General features: G+C 39.9%; 3 pseudogenes; 2 read left to right on the top strand and 1 right to left on the bottom strand.

The window, feature by feature from the left end:
- Nucleotides 1-3,521: 3,521 nt before the first annotated feature.
- On the bottom strand, nt 3,522-4,268 carry LOC117084176 (annotated as a pseudogene).
- A 14-nt stretch (nt 4,269-4,282) lies between these two features.
- On the top strand, nt 4,283-4,815 carry LOC117084181 (annotated as a pseudogene).
- Nucleotides 4,816-4,828: 13 nt separating this feature from the next.
- On the top strand, nt 4,829-5,524 carry LOC117084194 (annotated as a pseudogene).
- The last annotated feature ends 11,394 nt before the right edge of the window (nt 5,525-16,918 follow it).

Genomic DNA, 16,918 nt, shown 5'->3' with positions numbered 1-16,918 from the left:
AACAAGTTTTCTATCAATGCTGATGTTTCTCCACCTGGGGTCATTATTAGCATTAGTTAGAGCAAGCAGGCACAGCTCCAAGTTCCTTACACTTAGCAGTCTTGTGACAACACAAATACTTTTGGTATAAATAAGGACAACCAATCTCCACCTTAAAGTATTATAATCTTTGCCAGCTTTAAGTTTACAGAAGAAACAAAGCAACAATGTTTTTTGTTTGTTTTTTTGTTTTTGAATTTAGAAAGCAACAATGTTTAAATCTGCATTTAGAAAACAACATGTACACATGTAGTAATGCAATGTTTATTATTCAAGTACTACATGCTCAATAAGATGCTGCAGGGCACTGTGATAGCACATTACAGGATTTAATCTTAATAACACACTGTGTATTGATACCAAGTGTTCAATAATTCCCAGTATTTAGAAAAATGACCCAGATTTTTTTTCTGTTTCACTGTCATTGACCTTTTTAAAAAATGTGTAGAATAAAAGCTAAACATAAACAGATGAGAGGAATAGAGAAATGAAGAGTATAATATAACTTACAGGAATTTTTATTGTGTTTATATTTACTTCTTGTGGCTTGGGGAGCAACTACTAGCTCTGCAGGAATGGAAAACAAGTTGCTAAATAAAATGTCTCTGCAAGCACTGGTTTTTTATTTGTTTATTTTTTATTTTTTATTTTTTGAGACAGAGTCTCGCTCTGTTGCCCAGGATGGACTGCAGTGGCGCGATCTGGGCTCACTGCAAGCTCCACCTCCCGGGTTCACGCCATTCTCCTGCCTCAGCCTCCCGAGTAGCTGGGACTACAGGCGTCCGCCACCTCGCCCGGCTAGTTTTTTTGTTTTTAGTAGAGATGGGGTTTCACCGTGTTAGCCAGGATGGTCTCGATCTGCTGACCTCGTGATCCGCCCGTCTCGGCCTCCCAAAGTGCTGGGATTACAGGCTTGAGCCACCGCGCCCGGCCCAGCACTGGTTTTAATAATTTTAAAAAGACCCTAAAATTCATGCTTTATATTTCTCATGTATCTGCTTTTCTGTTTCAGAAAATTGTGAGCACCAGCTCTAAAAGTGGAACAGGATTCATCACCCAAAACTGATCTTTTCTAATCAGTTCTGTGAGGTGAGACTCCAGGGTAGGGCCAGACCTAAATAAGGCCTTCAAAAGGGGTGAATCTGAACAGGACTGGGACAGGGAGTGGACCCTAGCAAGAATTTGGTTCTCTACGCCAATGGGGGTATTTCCAGTTTTGTTTATCCTAAGCTTACCTAAGAGAAATTTGTATCTCAGAGTTTGTGTAATTTAAACCTTTTATAGCCACTTCCCTGTCAATTTTATAACATATACTAATAAGCCATTTAAAAAAATCATTTAAGGTTTCCTAGGATAATTTTATTAAAAGATGAATATGTTTTTTTAGTAAGGTAAAAGAAATACAAATAATAATAACAACGCTTCTGTTCATAAATAGTCCTTCAGGTAAAAACACCAAAAGTCACAACAATATAAAGAATGTGGCCGAAATAAAGCCCAAGTTTTTTTGCACACATTTATTTACCTACTATATGATGCATAATTCAACCTTTTATTCAGTTGCTAGTTTTTATTAGTCTGTTCTCACGCTGCTGATAAAGACATACTGGAGACTGGGAAGAGAAAGAGATTTAATGAACTTACAGTTCTATGTGGCTGGGGAGGCCTCACAATCATGGCAAAAGACAAGGAAGAGCAAGTCACATTTTACATGGATAGTGGCAGGCAAAGAGAGAGCTTTTGCAAGAAAACTCCCATTTTTACAACCATCATATATTCTGAAATTCATTCACTATCATAAAAACAGTGCAGGGAACACCCACTCCCATAATTGAAACATCTCCCACCATGTTTTTACCATGACTTGTGAGAATTACAATTCAAGATGAGATTTGGGTGGGACACAGCCAAACTATGTCATTCCAGCCTGGCCCCTCCCAAATCTAATGTCTTTGCATTGCAAAACCAATCATACCTTCCCAACAGTACCCCAAAGTCTTAACTGATTTCAGCACCGACTCAAAAGTCCACAGTTCAACATCTTTTTTTTTTTTTTGAGATGGAGTCTCACTCTGTCACCCAGGCTGGAGTGCAGTGGTCGGATCTCAGCTCACTGCAAGCTCCGCCCCCCGGGTTTACGCCATTCTCCGGCCTCAGCCTCCCGAGTAGCTGGGACTACAGGCGCCCGCCACCTTGCCCGGCTCGTTTTTTGTTTTTTTTTTTTTTTTTTTTTTAGTAGAAATGGGGTTTCACCGTGTTAGCCAGGATGGTCTCGATCTCCTGACCTCGTGATCCGCCCGTCTTGGCCTCCCAAAGTGCTGGGATTACAGGCTTGAGCCACCGCACCCGGCCAACACAGTTCAACATCTTATCTGAAACAAGGTAAGTCCCTTCTGCCTATAAGCCTGTAAAATTAAAAGCAAGTTAGTCACTTCCCTGATCAATGGGGGTACAAGATTGGGTAAATACAGTCATTCCATAGGGGAGAAATTGGCCAAAACAAAGTGGCTACTGGCCCCATGCAAGTCCAAAATCAAGCAAGGCAGTCAAATCTTAAAGCTCCAAAACGATCTCCTTTGACTCCATGTCTTGCATTGGGTCATGATCATGCAAAAGCTAGGTTCCCATCATCTTGAGCAGCTTCACCCCTGTGGTTCTGCAGGGTACAGACTCTCCTGGCTGCCTTCATGGGCTGGTGTTGAGTGTCTGTGGCTTCTCTGGGCACATGAAGCAAGCTGTCAGTGGATCTACCATTCTGAAATCTGGAGGACAATGGCCCTCTTCTCACAGCTCCACTAGGCAGTGCCCCAGTAAGGACTCTGTGTGGGGGCTCCAACACCACATTTTTTCTGTACAACCCTAGCAGATAGTTCTCATGAGGACTTCACCCCTGCAGCAGCCTTCTGCTTGGACATCCAGGGGTTTCTGTATATCTCTGAAATCTAGGTGGAGGGTGCTAAACCTCAATTCTTGACTTCCATGAACCCACAATCTCAACACCATATGGAAGATGCCAAGGCTTGGGTTTTCCACCCTCTGAAGCAACAGCCTGAGCTCTACCTTGGCCCCTTTTAGCCATGACTGAAGTGGCTGGAATACAGGGTACCAAGTCCCTAGGCTTCACAGAGCAGGGAAGCCCTGGACCTGACCCATAAAGCCATCTTTTTCATTTAGGCCTCTGGGCCTGTGATGGAAGGGGCTGTGGAGAAGACCTCTGTCTGTCATGACCTGGAGACATTTTTCCCACAGCTACCTTAAATTTCTCCTCCAAAAAATGAGCTTTTCTATTCTATTGCATTGTCAGGCTGCAAATTTTCCAAACTTTAATGCTCTGTTTCCATTTTAAAACTGAGTGCTTTTAACAGAACCCAAGTAATCTCTTGAATGTTTTGCTGCTTATAAATTTAATTTTTCTTTTTAAATTTTGCTGTCAATAAGTTAATTTTCTTCATCTGAAAAAGCCTCATTGAAAATTGTTTGGTTTAGTTCTCAGAAGCCCATTCATAAGCTCTGAGGAAGCTTGCCTTCTTTTGAGTTACTCGACCTTTCTTCTGAGCAAGGGACATTTTGTGATGGTTCCACTTCTTTTTAACTTTTTTCTTGGGCTTCTTCTCATAGACTGGATTCTCTCACATAGTAGCATGAGCTTTCTTATACATCTCCTTCATGTCTGGAGTTACGCTTTTGTTTATGTATTGCTAGAACAGTTTCCTGTAAGCATCTTCATCTTCCTTCATTAAGTAGTGCATGTAATCTGCAACATTCTGGCCTATGATGTGCTTCTGGTGTAGTACTGCATTAAATCTCTTGCTTTCAGAATCATAACCAGGGAATTGTTTGGTACTGTGAGGGATAAACAAGCCTCCACCTACTGCTCTCTTCAGGAACAAAAACTTTATTGCCAGTGGTAGTTCTGGGAAGGCCTACACCCAAATAGCAGGTAAAGGCACTTGGCTGACCATCAGTGCTTTCCACATTGTATTCATTGCCAGTCATCTCCACTTGGCCTTCACAGATCTTGTCCATGCCATAGGTCACAGATCTTCACCTACTGAGGAGTCTGTAGGCCAGCAGCAGGCCAGTACAATACGCTGCAGTGTAATTGCTTAGGCCAATCTTCACATCACATTTTGGCAGTTTACGTGCATATGCTGTGCATACTATCATGTCCTATTCTATATGGATGTATGCAATCTGACAATATCTCTGTTTGTTACACAAACTATCATCCTGGGGAGCAGCCATGATGGAAGACTTGGATGATGGCCCTGACTTCCTCTCGGGAAGAGAACTGTGGACTTAAAGCAATAAATGTAGATCTTCAAAGTGATCCTCCTCTGCAGGTGGACATCTCTGATGCTCTTAGTGAGTGGGATAAAGTAAAATTCACTGTTCACACAAAAAGTTTATTGCCAAATTTTAAACAAAATGAGTTTTCTGTTGTTCAGCAACACAAGCCATTTATCTGGCATCGCACTTCCTTTGTTAAAAATGAAGACTATGCAGGTTACATCATTTCACCAGCACCACCAAGACCTGATTTTGATGCTTCAAGGGAAAAAGTACAGAAGCTTGGAGAATAAGGGTCAATGACAAATGAAGAATTCACAAAGACGAAACAGGAACTGGAAGCTGAATATTTGGGAATATTCAAGAAGATAGTTGCGATGCATGAAGTGTTTCTATGTCATGTGACAGCACATCCTATTTTGAGAAAATATTTAAATTTCCATGTCTTCTTGGAATATAATCAAGATTTGAGTGTGTGAGGAAAAATAAAAAGAGAAACTTGAAGATTTCTTTAAAAACATGGTTAAATCAGCAGATGGAGTAATTGTTTCAGGAGTAAAGGATGTAGATAATTTCTTTGAGCATGAACGAACATTTCTTTTAGAATATCATAACTGAGTTAAGGATGCATCTGTTAACTCTGGTAGAATGACAAGATCCCACAAAAGTGCTGCAGATGATTACAATAGAATTGTATATATAATGGTTCTTCATTATATGCTTTAGGAACTTAGGATATATGAAAGTTTTTTCTACAGATATATGAAAGTTTTTTCTCAAAGTTTCAGAAATGTTTGATGAAGCAAGAAAAATAGAAGCATGAGTGTCTGCTGATGAGGCCCTCGAACTTTCTGACCCTTAAAAATATTACTTAAGAGAAACTCAAGCTGCTAAGGATCTCCTGTATTGAAGGTCTAGGTCACTAGTGGATTATGAAAATGCTAATAAAGCACTGGAAAAAGCAAGAGCAAAAAATAAAGATGTTCTGCTGGCTAAAACTTTCCAACAATTATGTAGTCAGAAATTTGAAAACAAAAATCTCAGTCTGCAAAACAAGAACTTATAGATTTTAAGACAAGAAGTATGGCTGCATTCAGTAAAAATTATTGGAACTGGCAGAGTTAGAACTGAATCATGCAAAAGCTAACTACAGTTGCTGCCAAACTGCCTGGCAGTGCTAAACAAAGACATGTAAGCCACACTCTGCCTTCCTGTTGAAAAGGGCTGCCTTCCTTCAGATTTTATTTTTGTTTTCTTAATGATGTTAAGCATGTATGCTCCCTGGGAACAAATAAAAAACAGCCGATAAAATGGACCTACTCTTTTTCTGAGAAAAACGGAGCAATGCCATGTACAGGCAATGCCAGTCTGTGTGGTGTAATGCTGAACTGTGTTCCCCAAGACAGTGGTCCATTATTGTGCACTCATCATACTCAGAAGTCCAAATTTTATTTTTCTTTAAAGTAGCCTCTATAACTGTATTTAGTTTATAAATAGTATTCCTTATGGATGCCAATCTTATTTACCTTTAAATAATTTCTGAAGTTTAACCTTTTCAGAATGCATTATTCAAACAAGATAAAGATTGCCTTTATTGAATTTTTTAAAATTTTGTTTTAAAAAAGCATTATACACCACCTTAGTTCATTCATGTATAACAGTAAAGCATCTTAATCAGACTTATTTTTAACTACTGAATATTTCTTAGAAGTTTTGGGATAGATTTTATGTAATCTTTGTGAATTCTGAAGGAAAGCAAATGCATTAGTATGTCTGCCTTAAACTTGTAGACTAATTATTGTCAAATAAACAGCAATAACAGTGAGAGTTTTTAACTCTGTGGTCATTGTATCACTCTTTAACATTTGGAGTAGCTATAATAAATCTACTCCTGTATTATGCTTTAAAAAACCCAACTAACAAAAAAACTATCATCTTGTATTTGGGTGTGTTGTATTTATTTTTATCCTGTATCACCAAGCATTTCCAAGAATAATAATTAGTTCTACCCTCTTGTCCTCTAAATTTCATTTGGTATCTCTTAAAAGAGGCATTATTCTTAACAACTTTAACAAAACCTATCCTGCAGAACACAGACTGGCATCCCTGGCTCAACAGAGACCTGTCTTGCTTAGAAATTTCTTCTGCCAGATAACCTAAATCATCTCTCTCAAGTTTGAAGTTTCACAAATCTCTAGGGAAGGGGCAAAATAACACCAGTCTCTTTGCTAAAACGTGAAAAGTCACCTTTGCTCCAATTCTCAGCAAGTTCCTCATGTCCCTCTGAGACCATTTCAGCCTGGATTTTATTTTCCATATCATTATCAGCATTTTAGTCAAAGCCATTCAACAAGTCCCTAGGGAGTTCCACACTTTCCCACATTTTCCTGTCCTCTGAGACCTCCAAACTGCTCTAATCTCTGCCTGTTACCCAGTTCCAAAGTCACATGCACATTTTCAGGTATGTTTTCATCAATGCCCCACTCTACTTGTAACAATTTCTTGTATTAGCCTGTTCTCACACTGCTGATGAAAACACACCAGAGACTGGGGAAAAAAGGGATTTAAAGGACTGAAACAATATCACATAGCCTCACAATCATGGCAGAAGGCAAGGAGAAGCAAGTCATATCTTACATGGATGGCAGCAAGCAAAATCAGAGCTTGTGCAGGGAAACTCCCATTTTCAAAATCATCAGATCTTGTGAAACTCATTCACTGTCATGAGAACAGTGCAGGAAAGACCTGCCTTCATAATTTAATCACCTCCCTCTGGGTTCCTACCACAACATGTAGAAACTGTGGGAGTTACAATTTAAGATGAGGTTTGGGTGGTGACACAGCCAAGCCATATCACTAGCCTAGACTAAAAGTTTCTGTATGGTAAGAACCCCATAACTGCTCTACCTATTTTTCTAATGATAATATGAAATGAAAGCAATCAGTTTCTCTGTTTTGGTTTCCAGACCTCTTTTTCACCCAAGTACAAGAAAACTGGGGAAACTGTCATTTGAGTACCAGCAAAAATTATCTCTTGTATGAGGGAGGAACAAATATAGAATGACTTATTTCTTTTACACTGAGAAACAAGTAGAATGAACCACTCTTGTCAGCCTGATAAAATTCTGCTTTGGATATTCTCAAATGTTTCAAAGATGGCTAGGTAATCGTGAGAGGGTTCCCAGTTACCCCAGGTTGACTGCCCAATGATAAGCCAGGCAGAAGAGACAGGTTGATTCTAAATAAAAAATGGAACTGCTTTGGTGGAGCTCCAGAACCTGGATCACCTGTCCAGATTCTAGCTCTTGAGTAACAGGAAGGACAAGAATACTCTACTCAAGTCTTGCATTTTACCGGTAGGTATAGTTGTGGTTATGGCTCTGGATACTTTCTGGCCTTGATCTTTCACTCCTAAGATGCTTGTTTACATTTACAGATTTGGCCATCAGATTCTATTTACTCTCGGAACCTCTCACAGGATGTAGAACATGTAGCAGGTCACTGAAGTAGTTATGAAGAGCTCAAAAAGCCACACTCTCAAAGGGAAGCTTCAAGATGTCTGTGTTGACATTTCACAATGCAGAAAATGCCTCCAATTAGTTTTCTGTACATATTCAATCCAAAGTCTTGGCCTGTCTTGTAACTACCAGGCAGAGGACAGAACTTATGTGCAGATTCTGGGTGGGATTAACCTCACTCTGCATTTTTGGGTGTTACAGCAAGTAAAGTACAATTAAAAGAGAGGTCCCCTCACAGAAGGTGCTCTTCTAGATAATAGTTTACAGAAATGGAAAAACAGATGACACAACACGAATATAAGTAGACAGTTTATTTGGACCAAGCTTGAGGATTTTAACCTGGGACCAAAGATTCTAGTTGTCTGAAATCTATACAGGTACAAGTGAATTTGTGGCTGGGGTGATGGCTTACACCTGTAATCCCAGCACTTTAGGAGGCTGAGCCAGGTGGATCACTTGAGGTCACAAGTTCATAACCAGCCTGGTCAATGTGGTGAAATTCTGGTAGTTCTAGACAGTATGTGGGAAATAATAAAATAAAAACTTTCTCCAGCCCCAGAGAAACTCCACAATGTTAGAACAGAAAGTATACTGTTTTATTATGAAATTAAACCAGAATGGGACATGCATCACAGTGAATCTGCTTACGAGATTTGAAAGACAGAGAGAGAATAACCATAACTAGTCCAAAAGTAGAAGAATTTACAGCATGATGTCATGTATAGTTCATCCTAAATTCACTGGTAATTAGGGAGGCTATCCATGTATGCTAATTGGTTATGCAATGACAAAATAAACTTTTTACATTTTCACAACAGGAGGTAATTTTGCAACTTGAAGCCAGGTCCCTGCTGATAAGATAGGCTCTCACTCTCCTACTGAAATTGCTGAATAGGGTGTTATGGTTTTGGCTATATTCATTTTAAAGCAATGGCTCTTTACTCCCCAAGGAATGGGTTCGAGCACACTGTTTGCGTTCTCCTGATGGCCAGTGTCCTCTCTTTATGCCTACCAACTTCCATTGAAACACAGTCCACAACACACAGCTCAAAGCTGCTAGCTCACATCTTACATGAACCCCGATGCCACAGCAGCATTCTAGTGTCACATCAGAGAGTGAAGCTTGGGCTGCAGGGAAAACAGCCTGCAGGGCTCCTTCACAATTTACTCTCAGAAGAACTGCACCTTCACAGTAATGGGAATGGGAGCAGTATTTCAGCCTCAGTTTCTATTTATAATGGTGACATTAAAAAAAAAAAATACTGCTAGATTTCCAGCATGAATCCAGATAGAGATAGCTCCAAGAATTCTCCCTGTGACAACCCATCTCATTCACAGAGACCATGGGATACTAACAAGGCTTCTGCAACAGACACCCAAAGCACTGGAGAAAAAAACAGCTCTCAATCTGAGCAAGATTATACTGAAAGAAAAAATAAGTTAAAAGCATCTTTAAGAAAAAACTCAGATTAGATGTAAGACTAATCAACTTTGCCAGTAGATAGCCCCCCAAAAGGAATTTTTTTTGAAACTCTCAAAATGCACAGCTACTCTCAGCATGTCAGCATGAGAATCATAAGCCTTATGAAAAAAAAAGGCATGCTCTCAGCAGAATTTTACAAGGGTTCTTTTTCATGTCTTCTGCCCTCCCATCTCCTAACCAGTGAATTGAGGATCTATACTGGAATACATCTGACAATTTTCACCAGCACTTTTTCATGAAAAACTGGAATCTGACTTTGTAATACAGTGGAATATATTTGAGCTTACAACATAGCTAACTGAAGAGTTATTATGGTTTTGGGTCATCACATCACCCATCATGTTTATTTGTCCTGTAATAGCAGCATTTGAATTTAGTGAAATGAAAGACACAAACCATGTTTACCTATAATTATCCCTAGTGGATAAATTAATAAGAAAGTCAAACTAATATCTGCTGTAACAATTTTGTAGTGAATTTTCTTTGGATATTAGCTATAAATATCTAAGTATAAATAATTTTAGCTGGGCACAGTGGCTCAAGCCTGTAATCCCAGCACTTTGGGAGGCTGAGACGGGCGGATCACGAAGTCAGGAGATCGAGACCACCCTGGCTAACACGGTGAAACCCCGTCTCTACTAAAAATGCAAAAAATTAGCTGGGTGTGGTGGCAGGCACCTGTAGTCCCAGCTACTTGGGAGGCTGAGGCAGGAGAATGGCGTAAACCCGGGAGGCGCAGCTTGCAGTGAGCCTGGGTGACTGAGTGAGACTCCGTCTCAAAAAAAAAAAAAAAAAAAAACTAGCCAGGTGAGGTGGTGGGCGCTTGTAGTCCCAGCTACTCAGGAGGCTGAGGCAGGAGAATGGCCTCAACCGGGAGGTGGAGCTTGCAGTAAGCTGAGATCTGGCCACTGCACTCCAGCCTGGGCGACAGAGCGAGACTCCATCTCAAAAATAATAATAATAATAATAATAATACTTTTAAAGTACTTGTCATAATGTATGTAGAACTTTAAAAATATCTATAACCATAATTCAGTTAAAACACTTTATATTTCAAGAGTATAAATAACAATATTAAAATGACTAATTAAGGGATTTATTCAAATATTGTGGCCTTCTATTCATACTATTGTACAAAATGTTTTTAATTTATGTGAATGCAAGTTGTCTACAAACACTACACCTAACTATACTAATTGTACTGAAGTAACAGAAACCAAGGTACACCTACAGACTCCACTATTTAGTGAATAAACTGAACTGTTCTTGCCTTTGCAGTGTAAGTATTTCAGTCTGCAAATATGAGATAATTACCTTGGATAATCAGTTTTGCGTCAAAAAAATTTACTCAGTATCCTTTTTATTCTTTATCATTCTGTGTTGCAAAATTTAATCTTATCTTTGTGCTCAACTTTTGTATGCTCTTAAAGTAAGCTTTAAACAGCCAGGTGTGGTGGCTCATGCTTGTAATCTCAGCACTTTGGGAGGCCAAGGCGGGTGGATTACCTGAGGTCAGGAGTTCGGGACTAGCCTGGCCAGCATGGAAAAACCCCATCTCTACTAAAAATACAAAATATTAGTCGAGAGTGGTGGCAGGAGCCTCTAATCCCAGCTACTTGAATGGCTGAGGCAGGAAAATCACTTGAACTGAGAGGTTGCAGGGAGCTCAGATTGTGCCATTTTATTTCAGCCTGGGTGACAAAAGTGAAACTCTGTCTAAAAAAAAAAGCTTTAAACAAATTTGTGTCTATTTTAAAAGACTAAAAAACAAACAAACAAAAAACAAAAGAAACAAACAAAAAAACCTTTGCCAAAGCAAAAACAAACCAATGGTTCTGAGATCCTAGATGAAGACAATTCTGAGTCAGAAAGAATAACAAAATGTTCATATAGCTGTTACTATGATTTACATATATTTCTAAAAAGCAGAGAAAACTATCTACATGTAATCTAAATGTTTTAAAAAAAAGAGAGATGAATGAAATATCCTCCCTTACTTTCAGGTAAGAGAATAAAGCTTCTTATCTTTAATTTATAATTTATTCTAAAACAGCCAAGCCTCTGGACATGTTCTTGAACACTTGACATCTGAATTTCAGTAGACACTGGATGCAGACATCTAAGATGTAGCCTTGGGCATACTGTGTGCACTTGAAAGAATGTTTATGAAAAAAAGCAGACAGAAAAAATGTTATTAAAAATCCATGCATGCAAATGAATAAAACGAGTTCTGCTGGGCATGGCAGCTCATGCCTGTAATCCCAGCACTTTGAGAGGCTGAAGCAGGTGGATCATGAGGTCAGGAGTTCAAGACCAGCCTGACCAACATGATGAAACCTGGTCTCTACTAAAAATACAAAAATTAGCCGGGCATGGTGGCACGTTCCTGTCATCCCAGCAGCCCAGGGGGCTGAAGCAGCAGGAGAATCTCTTGAACTCAGGAGGCAGAGGTTGCAGTGAGCTGAAATCACGCCACTACACTTTAGCCTGGGTGACAGAGTGAGACTGTCACAAACACACACAAAAAAAGTTATTAGAGAACTATGAAGAGACGTAGATTCTGACTCCTATGACACCCCACATATACTATTAGACAGATCATCGAGGCAGAAAATTAACAGAAATATCAGAACTAAACCCTTGACCAAACAGTCCTAATAGACATCTACAACACTCTCCATCTGAAATCAACACAGTATACATTCTTCTCACCACCACGTGTCAAATACTCTAAAACTGACCACACAATCAGAAATAAAACAATTATCAGCAAATTTAATAATCCCCATATCATACCAAACATATTGTTAGGCCACAGCTTGATAAATATATAATTCAACACCAAGAAAACTGCTTGAAATTATACAATTACATGGAAGTTAAACAATCTGCATGTGAATGACTTTTGAATAAATAATGAAATTAAGGTAGAAATTAAGAAGTTTTTTGAAACAAATGGGAACAAAGATACAACATACTAGAATCTCTGCAACACAGCTAAGGCAGTGGTAAGAGGGAAATCTATAGCACTTTTTGATGCTCACATCAGAAAGTTAGAAAGATGTCAATATAATGACCTAACATCATAAATAAAAGAATGAAAGAAGCAAGAGAAAACCAACTCCTAAGCTAGCAGAAGACAAGAAGATCTGAACTGAAGGAGATTTAGACATGAAAAGTCATACAAATAAGAAATCTATTGAGTTAAATCTTTTGAAAAAGTTAGTAAGATAAATCACTAATAAGATTAGTGAAAAAATAAGATCCAAATAAACACAATTAGAAATGACAAAAGGGACATTACCACTGACCCCACAAAAATATGAATAAGTATTGAAGTCTACTATAAACATCTCTATGCAAACTAGAAAATCTAATGAAAAAAATGGATAAATTTCTGGAAAAATCCATCTTCCCATAACTGAACAAAAACAACAAAACGAATCAGTGAATAGACCAATAACAAGCTCCTAAATTGAAATAGTAGTAAACAGCCTACCAACCAAAAGAAAGCCCAGGACTGACTGGGTGTGCTGGCTCACGCCTGTAATCCCAGCACTTTGGGAAGCAGAGGTGGTAGGATCACCTGAGGTTAGGAGTTCGAGAGCAGCCTGGCCATCGTGGTGAAATACTGTCTCTACTACAAATACAAAAATTAGCTGGGCATGGTGGCACTGGCCTGCAGTCCTGGCTACTCAGGAGGCTGAGGAAGGAGAACTGCTTGAACCTGGGAGGCAGAGGTTGCAGTGAGCCGAAATCCCACCACTGCATTTCAGCCTGGGCAACAAAGCGAGACTCCGTCTGGGAAAAAAAGAAAGTCCAGGACCAGACAGATTCACAGCGGAATTCTAACAAATGTACAAAGAAAAACCAGTATTATATCTTACAAAACTATTTTAAAAAATTGAGAAGCGACTCCTCCCAAACTCATTATATAAAAACAGCATCATTCTTTTTATTTATGTATTTATTTTCTTTTGAGAAGGAGTTTCATTCTGTTGCCACGCTGGAGTGCAGTGGCGCGATCTCGGCTCACTGCAACCTGTGCCTCCAAGGTTCAAGCAATTCACCCGCCTCAGCCTCCTGAGTAGCTGGGATTATAGGCATGTGCCATCACACCCAGCTACTTTTTGTATTTTTAGTAGAGACAGGGTTTCACCATGTTGCTCAAGATAGTCTGCATCTCTTGACCTCGTGATCCATGCACCTCAGCCTCCCAAAGTGCTGGGATTACATGCGTGAGTCACTGCTCCCAGGAACAGCATCATTCTAATACCAAAATCTGGCAGAGATAAAACAAAAAAAGAAAACTTCAGGCTAATATCTTTGATGAACAATGATATAAAAATCTTCAACAAAATACTAGCAAACCAAATCCAGCAGCACATTAAAAAGCTAATCCACTACGATCAAGTAGATTGTATACCTGGGATACAAGGTTTGTTCAACATACACAAATCATATGTGTGATTAATCAGATAAACAAACTACAGATAAAAACTACAAAATTATTTCAATAGATACAGAAAAAGAGTTCAATAAAAGTTAATATCCTTCATGTTTAAAACCCTTAACAAACGTGGCATTGAAAATAAATAGTTCAAAATAATGAGTTATCTATGACAAACCCACAGCCAACATACTGAATGGACACAAGCTGGAAGCATTCCTTCTTGAAAACTGGCACAAGAGAAGAATGCCTTCTCTCACCCCTACTATTCAACATAAAATTGAAAGTCCTGGCCAGAGCATTCAGGCAAGGGAAAGAAATAAAATACATCCAAACAGGAAGAGAGGAAATCAAACAATCTGTTTGCAGATGATTCTTTTTCTTTTTATAAAATTTAGCATTAAACTCAGAAATTAAGGTAACAGGATATAGAACAGAGATACTGACTGTCACAAATTTACCCTGCAAAAATAACAACTGATGTTTTCATACATCTTGTAACTCACCCATTATCTACAATATTTTCTTATAAAAATGTATGCACTTTCTTTTTTTTTTGAGACAGAGTCTTGCTCTGTCGCCCAGGCTAGAGTGCAGTGGCGCGATCTGGGCTCACTGCAAGCACCGCCTCCCGGGTTCATGCCATTCTCCTGCCTCAGCCTCCTGAGTAGCTGGGACTACAGGCACCCACCACTAAGCCCGGCTAATTTTTTTGTAATCTTAGTAGAGAGGGGGTTTCACTGTGTTAGCCAGGATGCTCTCGATCTCTTGACCTCGTGATCTGCCCGCCTCAGCCTCCCAAAGTGCTGGGATTACAGATGTGAGCCACTGCTCCCAGCAAAATGTATGCACTTTCTACAGCCAAAATGGCATAGAGATTTTACCTATTCTTTTATTTGGTAGCATTCTAAAGCTAAGTCTTGAAATTCTATTTGAAACCACCCAGCCCACCCCTCCAACAAAAAAAAAAAAAAAAGAAAAAGAAAAACCCTACAGAAAAGAGAAACGTAAACAAGAATTTCAAACAAACAAATGGACTGGATGATGAATTATTTTCGAAACTCACCTCTTTTGTGCCCTCTCAGGAGACACTGCAGTATGTCCCCCTAAGTGCCCCAAGTGCATTTTACTTTGCAAGATTTTTTGCTCCATCTCACTGGGGTCAGGTTACTTTTGTTTTTTATTTTTTGTCTTTTAGGATACTATTTTTTCCATGAATCTCAGAGAATCCAAAGGGCAGAAATCATTTCTGCTTTTCCCTCAATAACAGCATAAGATTTGCTGACCCGCAATGTGTCTCTTAAGAAAGGGAAGCTAGATTGGGTGAAGACAATCTTAATGTCTCAAGTGGTTAGCTTTTCTTTTTTTTTTTTGAGACGGAGTCTCCCTCTGTTGCCCAGGCTGGAGTGCAGTGGCGGGATCCCAGCTCACTGCAAGCTCCGCCTCCCGGGTTTACGCCATTCTCCTGCCTCAGCCTCCCGAGTAGCTGGGACTACAGGTGCCCGCCACCTCGCCCGGCTAGTTTTTTGTATTTTTTAGTAGAGACGGGGTTTCACCATGTTAGCCGGGATGGTCTCGATCTCACCTCGTGATCCGCCCGTCTCGGCCTCCCAAAGTGCTGGGATTACAGGCTTGAGCCACCGCGCCCGGCAGTGGTTAGCTTTTCAAAGCAAGAGTACACCAGGAGATTCCTCTTAGCCCCAGGGCATCCATCTGCTCTCCTGAGAGACTGCACTTCATACCTCTTGTTGTCCTGTGGGAGAAAATGACCCAGAAGCTAATAATCATCAAACACTCTAGCAGACATAGTCATGGTGTGTACCCTGGTTTGTTCACAGCCAGTACTGAAAACCAGGACCAGGAAAAACCTAAAGGGTGGCTGAGGATACATCATCCCATAAAGATTAAAAAACAAAAACAAAAAAAAACTTGACCCCTAAACATTTTCATAAGATCTCTGTGCAGGAAGACAAAAGAAAAAGGCACAGAGATTTTTTTACGATACAGTTTCAGGGAATTATTTTTTGGTTTATTTTCAACGGCAATATTTTCAAACAGAAAGCAAATCTTTTTAAATGTCCCACCCAATGGTTTGTCAAAAAAAATATATAGTATTAAAAACGTACACAAAGGGTAAATAGCTAACAATGTGAATTAGAGACGGAAAGTGGGCATTTGGGACAATCAGAAGAAAGTGGAAATCTAGTATTTTACTGCAAGCCAGAGTTAGGCTGGAGGAATGGGGGTTGAGTGGTAGACTTGGGTACCCTCATGTTTTTTTCATGTTGAGAAGCATGAAAAAAAAATGCAGAAGTTCAGTACCCTGTAGAGTGTGAAAATAGTTAAGTAACAGGCAATTTGAGGTATGTGGCTGCGATGCCTGGATTCCTACTTTAAAAAATATATATAAAACTCAAATGTATTTTTTTGTAAATTACTACATTGGGGGAAACAAAATTTAGGCGTAACAAACTATAAACTGCCTATTAAGCTCTGATTACATAATCAGAAAATGTGTACCCCATAAGGTGCAAATTTAGAAACTATGTAACTGTAACTAACCGATTTTTGAATTTGGGTTTCCGCATTATGCATCTTCTAAGTCTTTCCTTCAAGCCCGTCCCATGGATAACAACCACACCCCATAGCTGAGTGCTCTACAATTTTAGAATCATTCTTAATTAAATTCGTTAACATTTTGGCGGTGACTCCCATAAATTTTTAACAGAAGGAAAGAGGAATTGGCAACGCCTTGGATCAAAGCTCTTCCTTCATGAACCCGCTTCCCGAGTCAGGATTCTGCCCTGACGATCCTTCCTGGTCCCTGCACAATCTGAGAGAGACGCGGTGCTGCGGGTGCAGAGCTGCCCAGAGAGGGCTCCAGGCCAGGGCACACATTGCAGGAAAGAGACAGGACGCCCGGGCCTGGCCGTCACCGTAGCCGCCATCTTATGGCTGAAGGGGACTGAGGTCGAGCTGGGCAAGAACTCCGGGCGCCGATTGTGAAGCTGACTGCGGGGAGGCCTGAGTCCCAACACAGCCACTTCCCACCGGTTCCAACCAGCCCCGTTCCCAATCTCAGGATGTCGGATCCGCATTCTTACCATTTCTAGGCCTCCAGGGTCCCCTGACATCTTC

Source organism: Trachypithecus francoisi, unplaced genomic scaffold, assembly GCF_009764315.1.
Source record: "Trachypithecus francoisi isolate TF-2019V2 unplaced genomic scaffold, Tfra_2.0 Contig00458, whole genome shotgun sequence".
Classification (NCBI taxonomy): domain Eukaryota; kingdom Metazoa; phylum Chordata; class Mammalia; order Primates; family Cercopithecidae; genus Trachypithecus; species Trachypithecus francoisi.
This window is presented reverse-complemented; position numbering and strand designations above follow the sequence as displayed.